This window comes from Panthera pardus, unplaced genomic scaffold (assembly GCF_024362965.1).
Source record: "Panthera pardus isolate Hobbes unplaced genomic scaffold, ASM2436296v1 HiC_scaffold_17, whole genome shotgun sequence".
NCBI lineage: Eukaryota > Metazoa > Chordata > Mammalia > Carnivora > Felidae > Panthera > Panthera pardus.
Genome location: NW_026526732.1, coordinates 90,848,608 through 90,859,287, shown reverse-complemented (window position 1 = coordinate 90,859,287; position 10,680 = coordinate 90,848,608). Strand labels below are relative to the sequence as shown.

Here is a 10,680-nt window from a genome sequence, read left to right as displayed (position 1 = left end):
TATTTTATTTCTTTAAGTTTATTTATTTATTTATTTATTTATTTATTTATTTTTGAGAAACAGAGAGAAGCAGAGAGAGGAGAGAGATAGCTCTGTCAGAGCAAAGCCTGATATGGGGCTTGAACTCATGAACTGTGAGATCATGACCTGAGGCGAAACCAAGAATCAGACACTTAACTGACTGAGCCACCTAGGCACCCTACATCAAAGGAATTTTAAATCCAAAATAGATTCCCTTTGACATTTTATAAATATAAGTGAGAATGAAAAATTGATATAGATATTTTTGACTTTTGTATTAAAGAGGTAGTCTTTATAAAGGTGCTGCATTTAAATCTGTAAAATATGCTCTTCATGTGTTATAATCCAGAATGCTTTAGTCCTCTTCCATGATATATTATAGATAATTGTTTACCTTTAAAGTTTCTGTTGTTACCAAATTTATATCAAAGCTATAGATTACAACTTCAATAGGGACATATTAAAAAGTAAAAGCTAGTGATAGCTCTTCCAGAGAATTCTATGTCTTGAAACAGTTTGTATTTATTTATACAAATATACAATAAGTCACTTCAGTAATACAGATTTCCATGTATAGTTAGATGGTTTAATGATGTCCGGCTTTCAAATATACAGAATACTAAACAGAAAAGTATGAAAATTATGGATCTTGTGGAAAATGGAATTGTATACATAATAATGTCCATTAATTTGGAAACATTTCATCATGTAAATTACTAAGGATTCAATTATATTATTTTAAATTGTTATACTTTTTATTATAATTTTAAATCTTTACTAAAAATGATTTAGAAATTGTATTATTCCCCTCTAAATGCCACATAAAACATAGATTATAAGTATTTATATTGCACGTTAATTTTCAAACTGGAGGCTTTAGGTTCAACATGTATAGATTTTATTTGCTTTTTATTTTAGGTAATATTATAAGCAATATTTGAATGTTCATCTGGGTTACTATGAAAAATATTCATTTCACACAAAGGAAAAGGTTATAATTCAGGTAATCAACAAATGCTTTTCAAACTCTTTAGTGGCTGGTTTCAGTCTTACATCGAAAAGACAGTTGGAACTCATATTGGCAGGCTTTGTAGCATGGTGTTAAGAGCTCGTGATTTGGATTCAGACTGCTGAGAACTGAAGCCCAAAACACTCAAACTATAATCCTGGGCAATTTATTCACTCTCTCTGTATATAGGTTTCTCCTTTACAGAGTAAGGACAGTAATAGTAGATATACTAGTGATATGCTTATCTTTTTTAATGATGTAGCAAATATTCAACAAGTTTTTATTGTTATTGTATTTATTTGGATTTTTTAATTTTCAATCATTTCTAATATATTATCAAATAATAACTTGTCATTCAAAACTGAAACGTTCAGAGCACATTCTCATGAACTAATTTTTAGTGATAAAACTCATTAATTATTTTAAAATGTATAGTATTTTATCACACTGAGATTTACATTAACCTATCATTTTATATTTTTGTAAATTTTACTTGACCTCATTGATAGAAATTTTCTGGAAAAAAGAAAATTTATTTTTCCTTTGTCATAATTGTCTCATATAAATTAAATTTATTTGCTTCTTTAGTAAACATCTTTTTACTCAAAGACCATTTAACAAAAACTCTAAATAGCTATGGATTATTAAAGTAAAACTATCATTGAACCAGCATCCTGATCAAATCATTATGGCCAGTGTGGATATTTTTTTCTCTAATTTTTTATAACTAGCAATAATTATCATCAAGAAGTTTAGACATTTTTATAAATGCTGACAGAAGTGCTCACTTAAAAAACGCATGGCTTCTGAGGATTTATGAGTACATGTGTACACCCAAAAGGTAGTTTGGTCTGAAATAGATGACACTCAACTACTTCCTGTTAGAAGTAAGAAAATGTGTTAATTGCATTTAATATAGTTTATTACACTGTAGTCAACACAGGCCATCTGTCCACACAGCTGCCTCTTGGTGGTTTCAGCAAAGTGAGTGTATGTATTTTAAGGGGAAGCACAATTGAAAAAAGCAAAACAGCCCACATTGATTGACTTGGTGTTACACGACTATGTGCTATTTTTTTTTTAATTTATACTGAGTAAATACGATGTTTACCAGATTTCCTCTTGGGGTAAGAAGTGACTTTGTTAACAGTGTGTCTTGATAAACTACTTTACTGAAACTAAATGTGAGGGTTTGTACTGACTAAAGACAAAAAAAAAAATTAAAACCCTTAAAATGCTTTGTTTAATATATATATAAGTAGAAATGTGGCTCTGGGATTAAGGAGAGGGTAGAGAGCATCGAGAGAGGGGCTAGAGAAGGATGAGACAATATGGCAAGGACCTAGAAATCGTGTTGGAGAAATGAGTTGGGGTCCTATTTTTTTCCCTGTGTACCAGTCATCTTTTTGTGAGTGTTAATTCTCAATTAGGATATGAAAGGATTCAAGGATGCCAGGCAAAGGTCAAGGTCACAAATGCAGAAAGTGCCTCCACACTGGCCCTCTTCAGTGGTATTTGTGTAGCTGCTCATGTTTGAGTTCTTTATAAGAATGACAGTAGTTGAAAAGCCCATAAGATGCCAGCACCATAGAAATCCCAGCAAGGCCCCCTTTCTTCACATTGACATACTTGTCATAATACCTCTAGTAACCTCTTTGAAATGCTCCAGCAATGGCTTTCGGGGAAAAATTCCACATCAGTATCCAGCTTGACAGCTCTCCTAGTTTGAAATCCAAGAGCTTCTTCTCATTCACTGGTACAGATGACATCATTGTGGAGTCCTGGGTGTCCACTATGCCCACCTGAGGAGAACTCCAGTTGGGGTACTTTTAAGAGCAAGAATGATCACTGTATAATTGGTTATTAGCATTTCTGTGATGTATTCCAGAAAAGTATTCCATTAAAATGGAATACATGGATAATAATGGAACAATGTATTCCATTAAAAGTTTAGTAAAGTATACTAGTCACACGCAAGAATTGTCATAAATAAAAAAAAATTGTCACAAATATTATGTTTTTGCTTGGTAAAGATCAAAGACAATGCCGTATTGATAGTTGTGTTCAGGTAAGAATCAAAGGGAAAATCATTGAGTGATGGAGTCAGACCTAAACTGAACAAACTTGGGTGAAAAACTTCTAGAAGGATAAAGATAATCATGCAAACCTCTTACCCCCTTTAAGTTCACAGTTACCTTGAGATGAGGATGCAACCATCCCCAGGCAGATGAACCTTAACTAACTGAAAGTGAACTTAATATAATGTTACTATAATTGGCATAAGCTTAATTTATGAGGAAAAAGTGGCCTAAACAGGTTTCTCTGTTGTGTTGCTTTTTGAGGAATGATACTTGAAGATAAGCTTGTTAATTCCAGTCAGAATATATTAAGTGCTTTTCTGTGCCAGATGATTTTAAGTCACTATATATATCACAGTGAATAAAGGAAACAGAAATCCTTGCGCATGTGATGATTACACTCTAATGGAGAGAAGAGGCAAAGAAAAAAAATAAACGAGTCAGATACACAGTATGTTAGTTGATAATAAATACTATGAAGTAAATAAAGCTGGCAAGGAATTATTAGGGAGAGGACATAATTTTTATTTGAGCAAAGACCAAAGGAAATGAAAGTGCAAATCAGACAGAGACCTGTGTAGAGAGTCCCAGACATAGGAAAAAAAAAAAGAAAAAAGAGTACCAGACATAGGAATGTGTAAAAACCCTGATGCTCAATTTGACCTGGCTGTTCAAGAAAGAACAAGAAGATCTGGAATCACAGATTATAATAGTGTCTTAATGTCAATCTTCTCTTGATGGAAACATCACCAAAGTGAGTACTAGCTGAACTAATCAATATAGATTTATTTTATAAACAGAATTATTGAGTAATATTTCAAATTTTCTGTCTGACACATTTATAACCCCTAACCCATACAAGAGCATATACTACCCTGAAATGTTATTTTAGTATTACTCTTTTTATCCCTACTCCATAAGCAAAGTAACTAGGTATTATTTTGGATCCCTCTGTTATTTAATGCCATGGTTAGACATGGGGATGACACAATATATGAAACATTTCTGGAGATCTTTATTCTCTTTTATCAGAATAAAACTGATAGGGTGTCAGAAGTACAGGAGAAAATAAACAGGATATATCTTATAAAATATATATGCATTCATTTCTTCATTTCAACGTATTTATTGAGAAACTGCTGTATGCAAGCAGTGTGTTAAGCATTGGAATTACCGTACTATAAACAGACATGATTTTGTTCTTAAGATGGTGGTAGGAAATTCATGCAGCATGCAAATGATACACCAAGAGAATATGAAAAAAGACATTTTATGGAAGCATGTAGTGGCAGGGACTCCTCTTGCCTTGGAGATCAGAGAAGGCCTCACAAAATAAGAAGATACTAAAACACTCACGGGATAGAAAGTATTATTTTGGTTAAAGATAAAGTGATCAAAGATACTAAATGATACTGATAATGGGAATATTTCCAGTTCTAACAATTGGTCACAGGATTGGGTAAAGGGGATATGATAGGAGGTACATAGAGTCTGGGCACAGTGGTAAAAATGCAGATTGAAGGATATTCATAAGAGAGTGGAGGAGAGGGATCCTTGGACCTACACCTAAACCAAGGCCTAATGGAAGCCCCCTTATGGAGTTTTGTGATGGATAGTGAGGAAAAATGAGGCAGGAAGTGAAGGTGGTATTAAAAGTGTTTTTTTTTAAAGATTAGAATTATATAGCATTTTCCTATGTTTATAACCACTGTTTTAAATTGATGAATAACATAAAGTTGATGTCAGTCACTGAGGGGATTTCCTTAGAGGGGAGGGGCAAGGATTTAAAACAGAGGTGAAAGAGAAGGCCTTAGGTAATGCCAATAACTATTCATCCAGAAGGCAGAGTATGTGTTTCCCACGCAAGGAGATTCATATACTCAGGAGATCAAGAATTTCTCTTCTCATGCCTTCAATTTTCTCAGTGAGAAACTAAAAGCAGGATTACCAGTTAACTGGCAATTAGAGAGTGGGTCTTGGTAATTTAAGAAGAGAGAGTACATGCAATAGTTGCTGAGTTGAATGGTCATGAATTTAAATTAAAACCTTCAGGCAGCCATGTTCAGGATTGGGTTTGCAGGTGGGGTATAGGTAGGGTTTAGGTTAAACTAAATATTGTAGTTGCATCAAGTGCATATGATGAAAGGAGAGAGTTGTAGAGAAATTGAGATTGTATACAAGGGAGTAGGTCAATGATGGAAGATAGAATTTAGCCTGTGTTAAGGGAGGAGTAAAGACATCAGAGGCTCTAGACATTACAAATGTAGCTGAATCAATGAATAAAACATTCCAGTGGTGTCTAAGAGTTATTAGAGATGGGATACTAAAATGAGTCAGCTGGAAAGACGGAGGTGGTGTCCAAAGAATAGTGTTGACATTGAAATTATAGTAGCCAGCTGTTGATATTGACAAGGGTAGGTAATAAGCAAGGGATTAGGTAATGGTCACTGGAGGAGAGGAGGTGAAGGAATTGTGAAGCCAGAGTATCAGATACATTATCTACCTGAATTTTGAAGTTATTATGACTTATGATAGAACGAATGTTGCAGAAAGTTTACATGTCTCTGCCGCAATCCTCATCCAGCTCCAGGTCTGTGGGCCAAAGTTATTACACATTTAAGGTATGAGGATCTTCTCGGACCATTTTGTCTTCAAAATTGTAAAATTTGAGGTGGTCATGAGGCATTTTAGGGACATGTGTCTCAGTAGGTGTGACATAATCTCACTGCCCACACATAAACAGCAGTTTTCTTTAGTGAATATTCAGGAAATCCCTTGATTAGCAATTTCCCTCCATATGCAGAACAGTAAATTGATGTGCACTTCAAATTTATTAAACCCTTGCACTCTGACTCTGACTTTGTTCTACCCAATTAGAGTCCAGCATTTGTTGAAAATGTGTTAACTCTCATCGCTGGCAGAACAGGCAAGAGGGCCCAGTGGTATATTCTGTGCAGCCAAGAAGTGGCCTGGTGATCACAGTTGTCAGATAGATAGTGGCCTTTAGGATGCCACAATGTCTTCCAGGAGCCATCAGTAATTTTCTAAACCTTTCAAATGTTCATTTTATAAGAATTGCGATAATCTGTGAACTTTGAATCATTGGAGAAATTCAATATTTAAAGTAACTCATCTCATCTTCAGCATCCAGAGTGTTCACACATCTGAAGTAGGGTGTAGTTTTATGTTACTGTCTATGTCTATATATGAGAAATGCATTATCGAAAATCTTTTTACTTAATAAAAGCTTATATTAGTTTACTAAGGTCCTATATAATGTGTGGTATTAACAAATTACAAAGAAATGGGCTTCTCACTCATTCTCTAACTAGTCCTGGGACAATATGAAACTAGTCAGAGTTTCTACATATTCTCTACCCATCATGTCCTAAGGCCTATTTTCCTCATTGGCCATCTAGGTACTGGGGTAAATAAGGCAGAGTGAAAACCAAGAGATTCTTTATGAACAATTATTATGACTATTCCTGGATGATGTTTTTGAAATAAAAATATTCTGTTAGGACCAAGAAAAATACATCTTTAAAACTAGTAGTGAAATGGAATTAAATAAAACAGACATGAGAACATTTCTGTTATAAAGGCAGAATTAGTGATCAATTTAATCCTAACATGAAATAATTACATTATCTATCTCCTATTAAATTCATACTATTTTCTCTTTGCCAGAGACAGGTTTTCCAGGTGTGTAAGTGTAGATATTTTCTTGCTCTAAATAGTTTTTTTCTATTAAAACAGTGCTACTAAAAATATTTTATGTATCAGTATTTCTGCATGTCTGTGAGTATATCTTCATGTAGGTACCATATACCTCATAAAATGGAATTGATAAAATAAAGATGTGAATTTTTATATTGATAAATAATTGATACAAAGTTTCCTGATAGTTTGTGTTCCTAATAATAATGTGTAACATTAAAGTTTCACACACATTATCAAAAATTTATATTAATTAATTTGTTCTAAGTCTTTGCCAAGCTAAGTTCTGAAAATGACATAGTATTGATTGTTACATAAATGTATTTTTTAATGCTATAGGTCACACATTTTAAATATTTTCATTTGTTTCCTCTGCTCTACCTATTCATAACTTTCACTGTTTTTCTTCTGTTAAAATTTTCTCATCGTATTAAAGCAATACGTATATTGTAGGACTGATTCCTTTATCATTATTATAAATGTGGTTTCTCTAATTTTTATTTTATTTTATTTTTTTAACTTTATTTATTTATTTTGAGAGAGTACCTGCATGCACACATGAACGGGGAGGGGCAGAAAGAGAGGGAGAGAGAGAGAAACTCTCAAGCAGGCCTTGTGATATCAGCACAGAGCCAGAAGAAGGGCTCAGTCTCAGGACTTATGAGATCATAACCTGAGCCAAAATCAAGAGTATTATGCCTAACTGACTGAGCCACCCAGGTGTCCCAGAATTCAATTTGTTTACAGAAAAATTTACTCTTGCTAAGAGATAAAAATTGACATTAATGTAGTCATCTGTTTTTTAAATTTTGATTGCCAAAATTCAAATCTTGCTTATAAAAGCCTTCTCTACTCCAATATATTGTATTTTAAAATTCTCATATTCCTTTGTAGTACTTTAAGGGTAACCACTTTTTTAAAAACATATAAATATGAATTTCACCTGTATTTTATCTTGGTATAATGGAAAATGTAAACTTTTTTATTTTACATGATTACCTAATTGTTAAAAAAATCATTTTATAATTAATAATTTTCTTACTAATATGAAGAACCACATTTGCCATTTAACAAAAGGCTCTACTATTTTCTATTGATATGTGTATTCCTGTCATGATATATAGTTAGATATAAATATAGATATTTTACTATTATACATTTGAAATGGTTAATATATGGAAGTATGCTGTTTGTTCAACATTTTTTGGTCACTCGGAATGTTTGTTCTCTAATATGAAATTTAGGAAAATTTAGTCAAGTTTCAAAAGTATCTATATGATATTTTAACTTGACATCTTCATATACTTGTGTTTTCCCATCCAAGACAAGTTTGGGTTTCATTCATGAAGTCCTTCTTTGGATCACTCCTTAGAAACAACCTTTTCTTCCTATTAACTTTTTATAATTTATATTGATGAATTTGCTGATGTTATTTTCATTTATTAGGCTACCGAAATTGCTATCTACTCTTACCTTATATTATCTAACTACTTGCTGCTTTTATGCGGCTATAGTACTCATACTTACAGTTTTGTAACCAGCCATTTAAGTAAATTTTATTTTATTTTATTTTATTTTATTTTATTTTATTTTATTTTATTTTATTTTTAAGTTTATTTATTTATTTTGAGAGATAGAGAGTGAATGTGAGAGTGGGAGAGGGGCAGAGAGACAAGGAAAGAGAATCCCAAGCAGGCTCTTGGGAGCCCGTCAGCCCAGAGTCCCCATGTCAGGCTGGAACCCCTGAACAGTGAGATTAGGACCTGAGGCAAGATCAAGAGGTGGATATTTAACTAACAAAGCTACCCAGGTGCCCTTAATTGAATTTTAATATTGTGCCCATAATATTTCAGTTTTAAATTATCTTTAAATTTTCTACAGGTGTATCACCTATTGATATTAACATTTTTGTTTGATTGTTTTCAAAATATAGGCTTATTTCTTTTCCTTTGGTCAAATTTGTTTAGACAAACTTAACAGGAGTGGTATGTGCTTGTGTTGCTCATAAGTATGTTTAGCATATTTTTAGTGGATAAATATTAAACATGATCTTAGAATAACCTTGATAAAAGATTAAGATTCATGGGCCATGGGGTAATATAAATTATATCTGCTTGTGAAAAACTTCCAACATCAAAACTTAGTATTTTATTTGTTTTATGATTAACCCTGTTTTTGACTGAGATTACTTGCTCTGGAGCTAACTGACAAAATTTAGTTTCTAAATTCCAACAAAGCCCACTCAAACAGTAGAAACCACACTGCAGGAATTGCAGTGCACAGTCTGTGTGGCAATACCTCTGTCCCCTGCCTCATTGCCATATAACGAGGTGATTAGATGAGGGAAATAGGTTCTTCATGGGAGACAAGAGTTCTGGATTTTAATAATGTCCTTCTACATTCATCAGCAAGGTATGGTTTCTATCACAGAGTTTCATGTTCCCATAGAGACCCATTAAAATAGATTGTTTTAGTATCCATTCAAAACTTCCTGGTCTAGAGAACTGCCAGAATTTCATAACTCAAAGTGCAGGAGGCCAGGGCAAGAGATGCCAGGGGACAGCTTGAACTCTCTGCTTGCATGGACAGGGTTCTGGCATGTATCTGGGCTATGGAAAGTATAGCTGAAGTATGCATGGCTCCAGCCTGCTTGCCAGCACCCTTCACAGCTGCCCAAGGAACAGCCTTGCTACTATGGGGTGAGGAGAGAAAAAGGCAATGGCTACCAGGAAGGTGGACAGAGCTCAAGAAGTGTGTCTGGGAGCTATGGATGCAGGAACATGGTGATGCCACCAGCAGGCAGTCTCAGAAGGAAGATCCAAACTCTTCAGGAACTGTTGGTAGTTAGTAACCTTCATAAACTTATCATAAACTTATAAACTTATAAACTTCATAAACTTATCACCAACCTTCCTCTTTTCTCCTTCCTCCCACAATTGAATGTTAGACTCAGGGGAACTTTGTGCCTGGAAAAAGAGGCAGGGAAATAACCCCATGGTACAAGGAAACTCTAATATTGAAATCAAAAATGATATAGTGACTAAATTCTTTGTAATTGAATTACATTAGAAAATCACCAGATAATACTAAATTCATATATCACAAAGGATGAGATATGTTAATTGGTAACTTAAAAATTTCCCTACAACTATCAAGCCATATGGTCGTAGCACATGATGTTGATATCATTTATTAACAAAAACAAAAATATTTTATGTTTATACACAACTCATACCTGACATGTATGCCAAAATCTGGTTCTCCAAACTAGAACAATATTTTTTTTTTAAATTGTTATTGCCTGGGAGCTATACCATAGCGATTTCATAATCTTAGGTTTGAGAACCTATTACCCTGTTTTTTGCTTGCTTTTTTGCTTGCTTGTTTGCTTGTTTGTTTGTTATACAACTTTTCCGGGGATTCTCATGTGTAAACAGTGCAGAGAACCATTGCTTTAACACAGGACTTCTCAGACTGTCACGTGCATACAAATTACCAGGATGTCGTATTGAAACTGAAGAGTCTAAGCAGGTCTATCAAGCTGCCTACTGACGCCAAAGCTGCTAGTCTAACACTACAGCTTTAATAGAAGGTTCCGTAGCACATTTTAAATGGATAATTGGCATTATCTATTTTGAGAAATTATATTTAAATTTACTCTTGAAATATCTTGTGCCTTGTGTTGTGTGTGTGTGGCAGGGGAGGGGATGGGTGTGTGAGAGATCACGCATTGCATTGAAAATGTACTGGCCTTTTCACATGTCAGTTTTCTTTCAAATTATCATCTCTTCACTCACTCCATTTCTCTTGTATTTGTGTTTACTTTTTCTTTTTCATTTGTAATTTTTTCAATTT

The 10,680-nt window shown here is 33.7% G+C and overlaps 1 pseudogene; it reads right to left on the bottom strand.

The window, feature by feature from the left end:
* Window positions 1–2,535: 2,535 nt before the first annotated feature.
* On the bottom strand, window positions 2,536–2,802 carry LOC109248252 (ATP synthase subunit f, mitochondrial-like; annotated as a pseudogene).
* Between the last annotated feature and the right edge of the window lie 7,878 nt (window positions 2,803–10,680).